The sequence below is a fragment of the Chrysochloris asiatica genome, unplaced genomic scaffold (assembly GCF_000296735.1).
Source record: "Chrysochloris asiatica unplaced genomic scaffold, ChrAsi1.0 scaffold00383, whole genome shotgun sequence".
Taxonomy (NCBI): Eukaryota; Metazoa; Chordata; class Mammalia; order Afrosoricida; family Chrysochloridae; genus Chrysochloris; species Chrysochloris asiatica.
The window spans coordinates 393908-411311 of record NW_006408901.1 but is presented as its reverse complement, the minus strand read 5'-3'; the positions used below and the strand labels follow the sequence as shown (position 1 = coordinate 411311).

The window sequence follows — 17404 nt, the reverse complement described above, 5'->3', positions numbered from 1 at the left end:
GTTTTCTCACTTAAAATTGTGTTCATTTCATTATAATATTTTACGTTTTCTTCTTGTGTTGCCCTTTGAAATTTTCCAGTCAGCAATTTTGCTTCATCATTTCTTAGTTTCGTTTTAGCTTCTCTACATTCAGAGTAAGTTTCAGAGTCTCTTTTGACATTCAATTTGGTCTTTTCTTTTCTTTTCCGTACCATTTGTTTCCTTCATGTATAATTATGCTGTTATTGCCATCCAACAATTCCTCTGGGGTTTAGCCATTAGTGCCCAATGCATCAAATCTGTTTCTTGTTTTTTTTAAATTAAGGTTTTTATTGTGGATTGAGTGAAAGTTTAGAGGGCAGATTATCAGTTTTACATTCAACAAATCATGCACCTTTTTTCCTTACAATGATTATAATTCCCTCCATGTACCATCAGTTAACAGTATTTCTCTCTATTTACTTTAGCTCTTTAAAAAAAAATTTTTTTTTTTTAACACTCAGGCATACATAATAATTTACACCACCAAAGGGCACATTCTGCAAGTCTGCCTCCTGGCCACCAGCTTTTAGTCCATCTCTTCCCATGAATCTAGAGTCCTCAGCTGCTCCCTCTCTCCATATCCCCATCTCTGCCTCCATCTCTGGTATCGCTGCTTCTCTGGATAAGGTCTTACATTCCATTTGTGCTTTTCTCTCTTGATGGTCGTAGGGTTCTTTGTTTCTGGGCTGTAAGATTAACTACTCCCCTGTTTTTGTTATAAAACTTCTACCTTTACAATTGTGACAGTTGCAATTAGACATAATAACAATTACTCACTATTGAATCATAAGAATCTTATCTTCATCTCTTTTAATCAGATCCATCTAGACAAGATGAAAATTTTTCAGTGGCCACTCTTTCTTCCCCCACACATTATTAAACTAAACTCCCCCTTGAAACCTTGTAAGCCAGTCACTTCATGCCTTTATTGATCCCCTCATTTTAGGTAGCCAGTGTCTAAGTTGCCCATCTCTATCTGCCCTGTGTACAGAGGGCATAGCATTGATACTTAATATGAAGACTCTTTCCCTCTCTGTTGGTATTTAGAGTTAACTACCTCCATGAGTATAGGTCATATTCATCAAACTGTAGCAATTGACCTGTGTTTCCTTTTATCAAAAATTGTCTTTTTCTTATTTCATCTTCCCCTAGTCAAGTTCTGATTATCAAGCCATTGAGGCTAGGTCAAGTGGGTACTATCTGCAACTTTGAGTGTTCTTGTACACCTCCTCTCACTCAATATCAGCTGGATGCTTCATTCTCAGCTCTAGCCCTCTGTGGCTATGTCCTTGTCCATGGGCTCAGGTGTCCCCAGGTCTCACCACACTTTGGACCAATCAGCCCTTCCTCTTCTCTCTTACATCTCCAGGTCAACAGGAATCTATGGAACATGGTTGAACTCATTCCATTTCTTCATTGTTGCCTTTACCCCTCTTTTACTCACCAGTAGACTTATGTGGTTGGTCATCAGCAAGTTTACATGCCTGCTCATGTGTTCCCTTTGAGAGAGGGGTTTGTCCTAAAGGGACTAGATTGCTTGCCTTGATGGCTTCCCAGTGAACAACTTGCTTATTCTTGTAGTTGCCAGTCATACTGCCATTTTTGTTTTGGGTTTTTCCTGATGATCTGTCTTTGAAGATGTATCTTCTGTTGCTCTAGCTATTCCAGGCTGGTATGCTTGTCATTTCTAGTGGGAATGTCCCACCTCAGAAGGTTCTGGATAGAGCTCAGGATTGCACCTAAGGTCTTATACACCACAAAGGCTCTGCAAGAGGCCTATTTCACTGGGCAAGTTCTAGAACCCCTTTTAGGTATTTCAATCAGTTATAGCTTGAAGATGGACTTACTAGCTTTCTGTAATCATGTTCCCCGACATTCCTTTCTATCCAGCTCAAGTGTCCATTTTACAACAGTAGGCAAGACAAATCAAGCATCTTAGTATTATTTCCCCTCTTCAAACTATTCCTTGATCCTTGTATCACAGAGCCCTGTTGTTCCAAGGTTGAGCATGCATCACTATTTACCTCTGTCCCATTTAGCCCATGCAAACCTGTTTCATTGTTCCTCTAGCTACCTGGTTCTTCCACCACCTCTCCCTTCTTGTGTACTGATCTCCCCAACACCCAAACTATGATGTGTCTACCCCTATCCTGTGCTCTACTGTCACCTTCCTCCACCTCCCCCAAATCACCTCACTGCAACCCCACTGGTTCAGGCTCATGAGCCAATCCTCAGAAACCCTATACAGGGTCGTTATGGGTCGGAACTGACTTGACGGCACTTAACAACAACAACAATGCCTAATGTGAGTCCTGGTGTGGTGCTGTGGGCTAATGCACTGGACTGCAAAGTTTGTTTGAACAGCAAGGTCAGTGGTTCAAGTTCACCAGCTGCTCCTCAGAAACCCTATACTTGGTCGCTATGGCTGTAAACCAATTGGACGGTACTTAGCAACAACTATGTCTAATGATCCTGAAAGTTTCTTCATTATGCTTTCCGACTGTCCAAGTGCCTTCTTTGGTGAAGTGTCTGTTCATGTCCTTCTTCCCATTTTTAAATTAGATTGTTTGTCTTTTTCATGTAGAGGAATTACAATTATCTATAAATTGTAGAGATTAGTCCCTTGTCTGATATGTCATTGCCAAAAAATGTTCCCAGTCTGTGGGAAAATTTTTGGTGACATCTTTTGATGCATATAGGTGTCTAATTTTAGGAGGTCCCAGTCATCTCTTTTTACTTCTATTGTTGTGTATTTTCAATTGTGTTTGACAGTGTGTTTATGCTATGGATAAGAGCCCCTAAATTTGTTCTTATTTTTCATTGATGATCTATATAATTCTAGGTTTTACATTTAGGTCTTTAATCCATGTTGAGCTTGTTTTTGTATATGATGTGAGATATGGGTCTTTTCTTTTTTTTTTTTTTTCTTCAGTTTTCTGAAAATGGATTTCCGGTTTTGCCAGCATCATTTATTGAAGAGACTATCTCTTCCCCATTTAACGTGTTTTGGTCCTTTTCCAAAGAATGAATTTACTTCTGGGTTTTCAATTCTTTTCCACTGATCTATGTATCTATCATTGTACCAGTACCAGGTTGTTTTGACCACAATGACTGTGTAGATGATTTTGAGGTCAGGGTGTGCAAAGTTTCCAACTTTGTTCTTTTAAAATAATAGTTTGCTGATGCAAGGCATTGTTCCTTTCCATGTAAAGTTAATGATGATTTTCTTTCATCTCTTTAAAGAATGATGTTGAAACATGGATTGTGTTTACATTCTATTGATAGGTTGTTTTGGATATTGTTGACATTTTCACAATATTAAGGGAATTTGACTTATTTTAATATGTTGATTTTCTACCCTGCCACTTTGATAATTCTTTCTATGTGTTCCAATAATTTTCTTGCTTAGTCTTTGGGATTTTTTTATGTATAGTATCATATTATCTGCAAATAGAGGGAGTTTTACTTCTTAGCCAATTTGGATGCCTTTAATTTCCCTTTCTTACCTTATAACTCTTACTAATACTTCCAGAACAAAATAGACGAGGAGTCATGATAGAGGACTTCCTTGTCTGTTTCCTATTCTCAAGAAGAATGCTTTCATTTTCTTTCCATTGTTAGGCACTGGACCATAAAATCAATTTGGACCACAAGGTCAGAGGTTCAAACTTACCCTTCAGAAACCCTATATAGGATCACTATGAGTGGGAATTGACTCTACGGTATTTAACAACAACAACAACAACAAGGGTAATATCGGTTGTTGGATTTGTTTAGGTGTCCTTAATTATATTGAGGAATTTCCCTTAGAATCTTATTTTGTTGTTGTTGTTGTTTTTTATCAGGAATGGGTTTTAGATTCTGTCAAATGACTTTTCTGCATCAATCCATATGATCATGTGATTATTTTCTGTTGTTTTATCTTTGTGGTAGATTACCTTGATTGTTTTTGTGATATTGATTCATACTTTAAAAACTGGTATGAATCGCAATTGTTTGTGATGCATTTTTTTTTATGTGTTATTGGATTCTATTGGCTAGGATCTTGTTGAGAATTTTTTAATCTATGCTCATGATGGATATTGATCTATAATTTTCTTTTTTAGTCATGGTTTGCCTGGTTTTGGTATCAAGGTCATGCTAGCTTGGCATCAAGATCATGAAGTGAACTCAAGAGTGTTCAATCCTTTTCCATATTCTGTAATAGTTGGAGTAGAATTGGTGCCAGTATTTCTCTGAATGCTTGATAGAATTAATCAGTAAAGCCATCTGCACTTTTTTTCTTGGGAGTTTTTAAATGACCTGATCAATTTCTTTCTTAGTGTGGATCTGTTAGTTTTATACTTCATTTTGTGTTAGTTTAGGTAGGAAGAGTGTTTCTAGAAAATTGTTCACTTATTCTAGATTATTGAATTTGTTAGGATACAGTTCTTCATGCTGTTGTTGTTGCTAGGTGCCATCTAGTCTAGTAATTGGTATAGCGACCCTATGCACAACAGAATGAAACACTGTCCAGTCCTGTGCCATCTTCACAAATGTTGTTAGTCTTGAACCCATTATTGCTATCACTGTGTCAATCCATCATGGTGGGGGTCTTCCTCTTTATCATGGACTCTGCACCTTACCAAGGAAGATGCCATTATCTGGAGACTGTATGAGAGATGAAGTCTCACAATCCTCGCTTCAAAGGAGCATTCTGGATAAACTTCTTCCAAGAAACATTTGTTTGTTATTCCTGGAAGTCCATGGTACTTACAGTATTCTTTTCCAATACTGTGATCCAAATGCATCAATTGTTCTATGGTATTCCAACTTTCTCATTCATCTGATGTGACTGAAAATACCATGACTTCCATCAGGTACACACTGATATATTTATCCTTTAATACTTTAAAGAGGCCTTTTGCAATAGATTTGCCTAATGCATTATGTTGTTTGATTTCCTGACTGCTGCTTCCATGAGTGTTGATTATGGAACCAACCAAAATGGAAACTTGTAAAATGTCAATATTTTATCCATTTATCATGATGTTATTTATTAGTCCAGTAAGTATTCTGCTATTATCTTTTTTATTGCCATTGGTTCTGTTTTTATATCACCCATATTATTCTTGTTATTTTCATCTTCCCTTTAGTTTCTTTTGTGAGATCTGCAAGTAGTTTGTTGATTTTATTAATTCTTACAAAGAATCAACTTTTTCTTTTATTGATTTTTTAAATTGATTTTCTGTTTCATTTACTTCAATTCTAATCTTATTAGATTTATTAGATGACTCCATCACTCAAATATCAGTTTACTTGTCGAGAGCCAGCCCCAACACTCTTATTTGGGGGTCCTAGAGGGAGGTATGACATCGGCGAAGAAATGATGCTCACAAAATCAATGGGTCTCAATGAATGGTGAATCTTCTCCTCTCACATTTTATTTCTCCTCTTACATTTATTTCAGATTCTCAAACAGCTTTTATACTACTCTATACCATCAATCTATTAATCATTCTTTTCAAAGTAGTGGTCTAAATCATACATATTAATCATTTCAATATAGAACATCAAGAGCATCAAAATCTTCCTTGTTTCCCTTTATGTAGTTAGACAATATTTGATTTTTGTAAGCAAACTTCATTGTTCTTAAAATGTCAGGTTAACCTTAAAACATAATTCTAAATCTTAACTCCTATTTCTACCTTCACCTATTATTTTCTATAGATTCATTAATCACAACATATAACTAGACATTATTTGCTATGGTAACTGACAACACAGTTTTTTCTTATGATTGATTAAACAAGAAAAACAAGAAGCATAAAGTTTTGTAGTTAAGAAGAAACAGAACAACTTCCTTAACAACTTCTTTATACAAAACATCTAGTTAAATTTCTGCTTATGATCTAATACTATTCCCTTAGCCCTAAATTGCATTTTTAGCTAATATTCTAGAGGTCTTGATGTCCCTAACCGAAACTACACAGAATGTTGAATGTAATCTTAAACTTGAACTGGCAGAAACTTTAGCTGGTTTTTCCTAGTGGTGAAACTTATTGTTCGTGTGAAAAGCATTCTTTAGGACTACGCATGATTGAATATGGTGTGAATGTGCAAGTTTTAAATCTCTAATATATTTCTTACTAAGATTCTACTGAAAACTTTTATTATAAAATCAAGAAAATTAAAAATAAGCTGATTAAAACAAAGAGACAGAAACTGCAGAGCCCCCACATGAGATCCCTCCTGGGGCTTTGCCTTCCAAGGGGAGACCCATTATGGCCTTGCTTAACAATGCTTAGGGTCTTCTGCATGGCCCTACCTGTAACATGATTATTGAAGAGTTCTACTAAAAACTTCTATAATAAACTCAAGAAAAATCAAAAATGAACTATTCATGAAAGGAAAAGACAGAGACTGCAAGTCCCCCGCATGAGGCTCTCCTTGGAGCTTTGCCAACCAGGGAGACACTCAATTGTCACTTTGTTAAAACAATGAGCTTTTCATGCGCAGGTTTTCGCGCCATTCTGTTCCTCTATGTCATGGCTTCTGATGTTGTTGCAATGTATTTCTTATCAGAGCCATCATGGTCCCTAATCTTATTAGATTTATTAGATGACTCCATCATTCAAATATCAGTTTACTATAATTTGATGACTTATGCATTGTAGTAATTCTGGAATCTATACCACCACAATTTTAAACACCATCACTGTCAACCATGGTGGACTGGTTTCAGTAGAACTTGCAGACTAAGTCAGACTAGAAAGAAGGAAAAATGAACTATGTCTGAATGGTTAGCTACTGAAAACCTTATGAATAGAAATGGAACATTGTCAGATATAGTGCTGGAACATGAAAACATTATGAACAGTAATAGAACATTGTCACATATAGTGACTGAAGGTGAGTCCCTCAGGTTCGAAGGCACTTAAAGTGCAATTGAAGAAAAGTTGCCTCCAAAAATAGAATTGACCATAATGATGTGAATGGAGGAAAATTTTCAGAACCTTCATTTTCAAATTGAGGAGAAACAGCTGCAAACACCCATTAATAATCAAAAAGTATAATGCATGAAGTATCACTGTAGGAAATTTGGAAATGGTAAAATATTAAATGAAATGCACAAAGATAGATTTCCTGGGAATTAGTGAACTGAAATGGACTGGAGCTGGCCATTTCTAATCTGATAATATTAAATTTAATATTATGGTAACAACAAACTTAAGAGGAAAGATATGACATCATTGCCAAAAAGAACTTTTCAGAGATGCGACAAGATGGCAGACTAGGCAGAAAGTCTGTATGGGCCCTCTACAACAAAGATATGGAAAACCAAATGAGACAGATGCAGATGATAGTCCTAGAACACTGAGCTTCAGATGAGGGATAGAGAAGTATACTGAATGCTTACTAGGAAAGAAAAAGAAGTGAGCTGTGATGACTGACCAGACCTGTCACAGCCACCTTGACTGTTTGTGAGTGGCTTCAGAGACAAGAAAACATTAATGTTGCAGAAACCTACCTGTGGCTTGTAGAGACAAAGGTGTAATTATTTTTACCCTCCGGTTCCCCACACTCTGCTGGTGACCAGAGGCAAGGCTGACCCTAGTACACCCCCATGGAAGCTCCCACTTTCCAAGTGGTTAAAACCACTCAGAGGTGGATACCAAGTTTTCAAGTCCCACTGAAGTAAGGGAGGAGATATCCACAATAATCCTGCAAAAGTGGGTCCTAATCCAAATTTGCAAAATCAGTCCTGGACAGTCATGGACTTGCTCTCACTAGGAGGAAAGATTGAACAAACACATAGGTTAGAGAAGAGAGGAAAAATAAATAAAAGAATGATTATTGGTTATCTGTGTAGGCTAGACAGTTGCAACAGGACCGTCTTTAACTTTCTCAGCCAGCTGTGAAAGCAAGAGACCAATAGGTGGCACAGAGGCATACTGTTTATTGGTGGACAAAAAGCAGTAGCCAGGTTGTTTTTTTTTATTGTTTAGGCTTTTTTAATCTTCTTCTTTCTTCATTGCTATTTTATTTTTTCATTATTGTTTGCTGGTTTGTTTTCCTTCTCTCTTTTGCATGCATTTTCTCCTTTTGCCTTATCTGACAAGAAGCAGCAACTGTGGCCATACAGTCCAGCTACTGCTATACCCTGTATAACCCCACCAATTGGGCAAGAGCCAGTACCAGCTGCTATATATCAAACTAACAAAAACAACAAAAATCAGCTAAATTCATCCAGAATGGAACTGCATGAACAACAAACAATGAACACAGAAAGGTGCATAAGCTCATGTCCTGATCAAACCTGCCAGGAGGCAGTTGGTCAGCCTAAGAATAAACCTATATATATTCATCAACAAGTACAACACCACAATGTCTCAAAAGGAGAAGGCAATTTCTGTTCACACACAAAATAAGACAGACTAGCTCAAACAAATGACCAAAAAGCAGAGTAAAAAATGTGATTCAGGGAAAAAAAAGGCATTGGAACTACCTGAAAAATAATTCAGGAGTATGAATTTATATACCTCCAAATGGTTGACAGAAGGTCTAGGAAAACAAGGAAATTTTAAGAAAAACACTACAGGAACATTCAAACGAAATAGATACAGGATTGAAGACAATATAAAACCTGCAAACAAAAATCAAGAAGACTAATACCAAGATATCAGAAATGGACAATACATTGATAGGGAAAAGGAGTAGATTTGAATCAATGGAAGCCAGAATTAGTGAGCTTCAAGATAAATTTCTCAATACTTGCAGGCTAGAAGAACAATCAGAAAAAAAGAATGAAAAAGTCCCAAGAAAGTCTAAGATTCATGTGGGACAACATGAAAAGGAGTACGCTTCTGGTGATTGGAATTCCAGAACAGGAAGAGAAATAGAAAACCACTGAAAATATAGTTGAAGAGCTGCTGGAAGAAAATTTCCCTAACACCATGAAAGATGAGAAGATTCAAGAAGTTGAATGAACCCCAAATAGGATAGCTCCCAAAAGGGAATCACCAAGACATATCATAAAAATCTCTCTAAAATCAAAGACAAGGAAAGAATTCTGAAAGCAGGTTGAGGAAAACAAAATGTTATGTACAAAGGAAAACCAATAAGATTAAAGTCTGATTTCTGCATAGAAACCATGGAAGCAGCAGTCAAGAAATGAAACATTAGGCAAATCTTCTGTATAAGACCTTTTTCTAAAGTGTTGAAGAGCAAAGATGCCAGCTTGAGGACTAAGGTGAGCCTGACTCAAGCCATGGTATTTTCAATAACCTCATATGCATGCAAAATCTGAACAGAGAATAAGGAAGACCATAGAAAAATTGATGATTTTTCAGTTATGGTGTTGGAGGAGAATACTGAAAGTGCCATAGGCTGCCTAAAGAACCAACAGATCTGTGTTGGAATAAGTGCAGCCAGAGTGCTCCTTGGAGGCCAGGATGGCCCAACTTTGTCCCTCATACTTCGGACATATTGTCAGGAGGGACCAGTCTCTGGAGAAGGATATCATGTTTGGTAAGGTGGAGGGTCAGAGAAATAGAGGAAGACCTCCAGCAGGATAGATTGGCAAAGTGGCTGCATCAATGGACTCAGGTGAGGCAATGATTGTGAGGGTGGTTCAGGGTTTAGTTCTGTTGTGCATAGGGTCACTATGAGTAGGTACTTAACAAAAGTAACCAACTTCTTCAGTCTGAAATTGATCAAACATGCATTGATAATTATTGGTGAAACAAAGAGGAAGGATCACTAGTTGGAAAATATGATCTCGGTGATAGAAATGATGCTGGATATCATATGATAGAATTTTGCAAGACCAGCAACTTATTGATTGCAAATACCTTCTTTAAACAACATAAAAGGTGATTATAAGGGGTGGGGTGAGGGGAGGGAGGGGAAGGTGGAGCACAGGGAAGGGAATAGACACAGGATAGTTTGGGTGCTGCGGAGGGGGGCAATGTACAAGAAGGAGGAACGGAATGGGAGAACAAAGTGGATGGGAGAACAATTAGGTAGGCTAGCATGTGCTAAGTGGGATAGAGGTAAATAACACAACCTTGGAACAACAGGATTCTAGGATACAGAGATTGAGACATGGTTGGAATGGGGAAAAGGGGGAAAACAATGTTAGGATGCTTGACTGTCTTTTGAATCTTGGTTTCCTTTGCACACCATTATAAAATAGACACTGGAGAGGGAGAGAAAGAAATAGTCAGAAATATCACCATAGAAAGCTTGCAAGTCTGTCTTCTGCCTATAACTGATTGGAATACCTAAAATGGTGCTAAAATGTGCCCAGTGAAGGAGGCTTCCTGTGGAGCCTCTGCATTACATAAGACTATAGGTGGAATCCTGATCAGCATCCAGGATCTTCAGAGGTGGGAAATTTCCACTTGAAAGGACGGGCAGACCAGCCTGGAGCAGCTAGAAGAACAGAAGATACTTCTTGAAAGAAAGACCGACAGGAAAAATACAAAACAATATAGACAGACTGACAGATTACTACAAGAGCAAGCAAGTTGCTCACCCAGGAGACATCAAGGCAAGTGGTCAGGTCCCCTCAGAGAAAACCCTCTTCCAAGAATAAGACTCAATGGGAATACACACTCTGATTGGTGACCACGTTCATCACCGATAAGGGGAAGTGAGGGAAAAACAGCAATGAAGTTGTGAGCTAAGCCCTACAATGTTCAATAGTCTCCTGTGAACCTGGGTGGAGACCTGGTTGGCCAGCAGTGTGGCAAGACCTGGGGACTCTTGGGCCCAGAGTCAGTGACATAGCCACAGAGGACTAGAGTGGAGAGTGAAGCTGATAAGAAGAGAGGGCATATGCATAAGAACACCCACACTTGCAGATAATAATACCCATTTGACCTGGTTTAAATGACTGGATTATCAGAGCTCAACTAGAAGAAGAAAGAAGAGGAAAACAAGAGTAATCTGATACAATTTGATGAACTTGATCTACACCTATGGATGCAGTAGCCCAAAAAAGGGAGCAAGTCTTTACAGCAAGGATCATTCCCACCCCCTCCATACACAGAGTAGACAGGGATGGTAAACTTGGACACTGGCTACCCAAAATGGGGAGGGGGGGCTACAAATGCAAGAAGTGACTGACTTACAAGCTTTCAAGAGGGAACCTAGATCCAGAGGGAGTGGAGGAAGTAGAATCTCCACTGAGTAGTATCCAATCTGTCTAGGCAGGGCTGATGAAAGGAAATGCGGATAGGTCTCTTGTGATGCAATAGTGAATAAATGTTATCTGGAATGATTATGAGGGTTGGAAATGTAAAGGTAGACATTTTGTAACAAGGAGGGGAGTGATTAACTTTGCAGTCTAGGAGTGGAGGTCCCTGAGACAATCAAGGGAGAAGAGCGGAGAGCGGGAGCCTACCCAGAGAAGCAGTGACACCAGAGATGGAGGCAGAGACGATGACGTAGAGAGATGGAGCAGCTGGGGACTTGAGACCAGAGAGTGAGAGGGGCTGTGTGCTGATGACGGGGGGGCAGGCTTGTAGGGTATATCCTTTGGTTGGTTGATGATGCATGGAGGGGATTGTAACCATGGCAATAAGACAGGATGAATGTAAAACTAATGCTCTCCTATGTAAACTACCACACAATTCACAATAAAACATTAAAAAAAAAAAAAGGTGACTATACACATGGATCTCATCAGATAGAATACAAAGGAATCAAATTGACTACATCTATGGGAGTCGATGATATCATCAGTAAAAACAAGTCCAGGGGCAGACTGTGAGAAAAAACATCAATTGCTAATTTACAAGTGCGGGCTGAAGCTGAAGAAAATTAAACCAAGTCCCCAAGAACCAAAATATGACCTTGAATACACCTCACCTGAATTTAGAGACAAACTCAAGAACAGATTTGATGTTTTAGACATTAATGACTGAAGGAAGACTAGATGAGTTGTATGATGACATCAAGAACATCATACATGAAGGAAAGAAAAGGTCATTTTAAATTTAAGACAAGAATTAAAAAATTAAGACGAAAACAGATGTCAGAAGACACTCTGAAACTGGATCTTGAGGATAGACAAGATAAAGCAACTGGAAGAAATGTGGACGTAAAAGAGCTGATTAGAAAATTTCAAAGAGAAGGCCGAGAAGACAAAGCAAACTATTCTAATGAAATGTGCAAAGACCTAGAATTAGAAAATTGAAAGAAAAGATTACACTCAGCATTTCTCAAACTGAAACAGCTTAAGAAAAAATCCTACTTGGGTTGAGGGTTAAATGGGCAAAATGCTGAAAGATGGCAGAAGAATCAAAAGAAGATGGAAGAGAGTCAGATCGAGAACATTCCAGAGGTGAGTTCACTGGTGGGGCGGTGGCCCGGGGCCCTGCGCCCTCCTGGTGGTCCCCGCGGGCGCCAGAGGGCTGAGGGCCCCTCCTCAGGGCGCTCTGTCTTGCAGGTTGCCAGCTCTGGTGCTGAAGAGTTTGGACCCCAGATATCGCTGGGACTCCTCCAGCGCTGGGAGGAGGCACTGGCCCGCCCGCCCGACTTCACCTGCTTGCTCTCACTGCATCCCAGTCCCAGGCAAGCAGAGTTGGGTTTACGTCTTTATTTGAAGACAAGGAACTGTTGCGCAGCTGTATTGGGGAAACACAACATACAAGCAAGAAGCTCACAGCCTCAGCGGCAAAATTTTTTTCATGTCAGAGACGGAGAACTCTTGCACTCGTTTATGTCACCCCTTCTTCTCCAAACAGAAGATACCAAAAATTTGCAATCAAAGATCTGTCAACGTCAACTGCAGTGTGTCAGACCAGTTCTATCGCTAAAAGATTCCCCGTTTGATTGCCAAAGTTGAGGGCAAAGGACATGGAATCAAGACAGTTACAGTCAACATGGTTGACGTTGCAAAGACGCTTAATCGGCCTCTAACATATCCCACCAAATATTTTAGTTGTAAGCTGGGAGCACAGACGAGTTTGATGTTAAGAATGACCGTTACATTGTAACGGTGAATAAACTGAATGAGATGAATAAGCTGCAAGACATGTTGCACGGATTCATTAAAAATTTGTTCTCTGTCCTGAGTGTGAGAAACCTGAAACAGATCTGTATGTCAATCCAAAGAAGCAAACAATAGATTGTTGTTGTTGTTGTTAAGTGCCTTTGAGTCTGTTCCGACCCATAGCGACCCTGTACAGGGTTTCCGAGGGTGTAAATCCTTACGGGAGTGGCTAGCGGGGCATGCTTGACACACATCAAAAACTCTACACATTCATTCTCAAAAAACCACCTGAGAATAGTGACAGTGGGACAGGAAAGAAGGGAAAGGAAAAGAAAAACAGAAAGGAAAATGGTTTTGTGTCCAGAAGTGAGACACCACCACCTCCCCTAGATGAAATCAATCCTCCCCATGCTGTGGAAGAAGAGGAGGAGGATGACTGGGGGCAGGATACAACTGAAGAAGTGCAGAGATGCAGAATGGATGAAATCAGTGACCATGCAAAAGTCCTAACCCTTAGTGATGATCTGGAGAGTACTGTGGAAGAATGGGTCAACATCCTGTTTGATTTTGTTAAGAAAAAGAAAGAATCGGGCATTATTGATTCTTCTGACAAAGAAATTGTTGCTGAAGCAGAACGGCTGGATGTAAAATCCATGGGCCCTCTTGTTTTGACTGAAGTTCTTTTTAATGAGAAAATAGGGGAACAAATCAAGACATACAGGCACCACTTCCTACGATTTTGTCACAACAACCAAAAAACCCAGCGGTACCTTCTTCATGGTTTGGAGTGTGTGGTAGCAATGCATCAAGCCCAGCTCATCTCCAAGATCCCACACATCTTGAAGGAGATGTATGACACAGACCTTCTGGAAGAAGAGGTCATCATCAACTGGTCAGGAAAGGCTTCTAAGAAATATGTCTCAAAAGAATTTGCCAAAGAGATTCGTGTCAAAGCAGAACCATTCATAAAGTGGTTGAAGGAGGCAGAAGAGGAATCTTCTGGTGGTGAAGAGGAAGATGAAGATGAAAATATTGAGGTGGTATATTCAAAGACTGCCAGTGTTCCTAAAGTTGAAACTGTGACGTCTGACAACAAGGATGACGACATTGATATTGATGCCATTTAAAGTGATGGATGCAACCTAGCTTACCAGTGTAATGCTGCAAAATGTCCTGCATTATCAACCAGAAGTGCAACATGGATGTGCAAAAGCTACAATGGCTTAACATCAGGTGACACTTGATACTAAAGATGTTCTACTGTGAGTGGTCTGTGATTAGCCCAATGAGACATCTAAGAGTCCATACACATCCCTGAGCAGATGTAGTTTGCTTATTGAGAGCATGTTTCTTTCTCAAAACCTAGTGGTGGACCCATTTGGATCACGTTTATACAACTATAAAAATAAAGTTTTCTTTTTGGTTATTCATTCTCCAGATTTTGGCTCTGAATGACTTAAGCTGAAAAGAATTGGTTCCTTTTTAAAACCCTGCACCATCACTCACACTGATAGGATTCGTGGAGCCTGTTGATATTAGATGCTGAGATGAGACTAATAACTTGAGCAGAATGAAAAACCTAAACCTTTCTAATAGTCACCTTATTCAGCCATTAAGAAATCTTAATACCTTTTCATTTTCTCTCTGCTCCCTCAAATTTCATATGGTAATATGCCAAGGGGTACTGTAATCGGATGACAAGGCAGCACCTTCATCTCAGAGGTTAAGTGCAGGTTTCCAATTGGGTTGTGTTTTCAGGGTTTTTTTGTGTGTGTGTTTTTAAGGTCATGTACACTTGCCCCCTGGTTATAGTCTTTAAATGTGTGCATTTCACTTTGGGTGAGCCAGGGAAATGACCACATTGACACACTGCATTGTGTGGCTGTGTCTGTATACTGAGAAAACCCACACTGAGATGTGATTAAAGAGCAAGTGCTAGGATTTTATTTGGCGTGGGTGGAACAAGGTGCACTTGATATCTAGCATAAACATGAGTGTACTTTTCCAGCTTCTATCTTTTTGGGTTTAGATTGCAATTTCAAATTGTTTAGGCATACTGTGTCTCATTCAGTGTATTTATTCTCCTGGCATTATGGTTTGTTCTTTAATGCCTTTGACATTTGGACATTAGCTTATGCTTTTTAGATTTTGGTTGCTCTCTTGCCAAAATAATTGTTGCTGTGTCTGAGACTTGATTATTCCCCCTTTCCTTCCCCTACCCCCACCCCCACTCCCAAGTGTCTTATTTAAATAGAAAAAACTGCTGAAAGTGTACTTCTAAGTCAAAGCCTGTATTTTGGCATCAGACTTGGGATGTTTTACTTCACAGTGAACATAGGCACCTGTGCTCATCCCAAGAAATCTGTGAGGATGAGCACAGGTGCAGGTCACTGAGGCCACCCTTCCAGGGCTTTTGATTTGGACAATAATACATAATGAATTATTTGCCCAATTAGTTAGCTAATCTCAACTCGCTTGATATGGGATCTGACTCTGAGCAGTCATCTTTTTCCAGGAAGGGTTTTGCATTTACTGCCCTCTGTGCACAGTGAGACTGAAGAACCTGCGGGGGTTACTTCATGTGGTGGGAGCACTAGCATGTACCGCTTACTCAGTTCCCTGACTTGAGTTCTTTATGACTCATCTTACAAATTTTAAAAATTTTCACATTGAAAATATACAGACATTTGATAATAAATAAAACCCTGTTTGATATTTTAAGAAATTGAAACGTAGCTGTCTTGCTGCAGGTGTAAGAATGGATCTACAGCTACCTTTTGCTGGATTTTGGTGATAGTGGGGCAGGAGCCTACCTGAGGAATGGGCTTTGTCACACCAGAGACTGGTCTACAAATTTGTGTCACACCTAGGTTTTCAAATTCTTTGCTGCAAGGCCAGTTTAAAATTCTACAGGAGATAATGGTGATCTATACTGAGTTGTACTCTAAATATCCAAGCTTGTGAGGTTCTGGTTCTGAGTATTTGATTTTATTTCTTTTGATGTGAATGAAAATATGTTCAGGGCTTCTAAACACTAACAAGAAAATTGTGGCTTAGACCAGTGTTGAGTCTGGCGCCAAACTTCAGTGGAGTTGAAGTTCACATAATCTGAGCTGTATATACAGATTATTCTCAGAGTAATTCTTCACTTTGCTCTTTTTAGCTGTCTGGAAAGTTCCTGTTTCAAACATCTATGTTACTTGATTAAAGCATTGTTAAAAGTAAAGAAAAAAAGAAGAGAGAAGATTGAAGAAATACACAGAGTCACTGTGTGAAAAAAAAAAAAAAAAAGGTCGATGTTCAGTCATTTCAAGAGCTGGAAGGAAGAAGTCCAAGCTGCACTGAAGGCATTGGTGAAAAACAAGGTTCAGGAGTTGACAGAAAATAAATTTAAATCATTCAGCAAACTGATGCAGCACTGGAGTCGCTTACTCATCTATGCCAAGAAATTTGAATGACAGCTATCTGGCCAACTGATTAGAAGAGATTCATATTTGTGCCCATTACAAAGAAACCCAACAGAATGAGAAAATCATTGGGCAATAAAATGAATAGCACATGCAAGTAAATTGTGCTGAAGGTGATTAAAAATGATTCAAAAATGATTGTAGCAGTAGATCAAGCTACCAGAAATTCAAGCCAGATTCAGAAGAGGACATCAAATGAGGGATATCATTGCTGATGTCAGATGAATCATGACTGATAGCAGAGAATACTAGAAAGATGTTTACTTGTGCTTTATTGACTTTAGAATGTCTTTTGGTTGTGTGGATCATGACAAATTATGCATAACATTGAAAAGAAAGGGTTTTTCAGACTCCTTAATTTTGCTCTTAAGGAATCTATACATAGACCAAGAAGTAGTTGTTGGTGGCAAGGGAGTATAATTCTCCCCTGTTCTCATATTCTCCTGGTAGCCATGGCCATGGCCTGCCCTTGCCAACCTAGCATCCAGTGATACCCCCTCCTGCACAGGCTCTTTAGGTTACCTGATATAGTGCTTCTGGAGGCACGTGAACCCACACTGAACAACACAACACAAACAATGAACAGAGAACTAACTGCATACACATTCTGTTCTCTAACACATCCACAAGGAGATAGGTGGTGAGTGCCTGGGAATACACCAATATACAATCATCAACTAAATATAAATACAATACCATAATGCCTCAAAGAAAACAGACAATTTTAGCTTACACAAAGAAGCAAGACAGAATGAGTCAAACAAGTGACCAAAATACAGAGTCAAAAAATATAACAATACAAATGGTATCAATAATATCTGATGTGTAGTTGTTGTTAAGTGAAGTGACATTGGGTCAGTTCCTACTCATAGCAACCTGTTGCGGACCATGTAAGACTGGTCAGAGGTTCAAGGCCCTATAGGCCCGAGTGTAA

General features: G+C 39.1%; 1 pseudogene; it reads left to right on the top strand.

The window, feature by feature from the left end:
- The first annotated feature begins 12319 nt into the window (after positions 1-12319).
- On the top strand, positions 12320-14130 carry LOC102815321 (annotated as a pseudogene).
- Positions 14131-17404: the final 3274 nt, after the last annotated feature.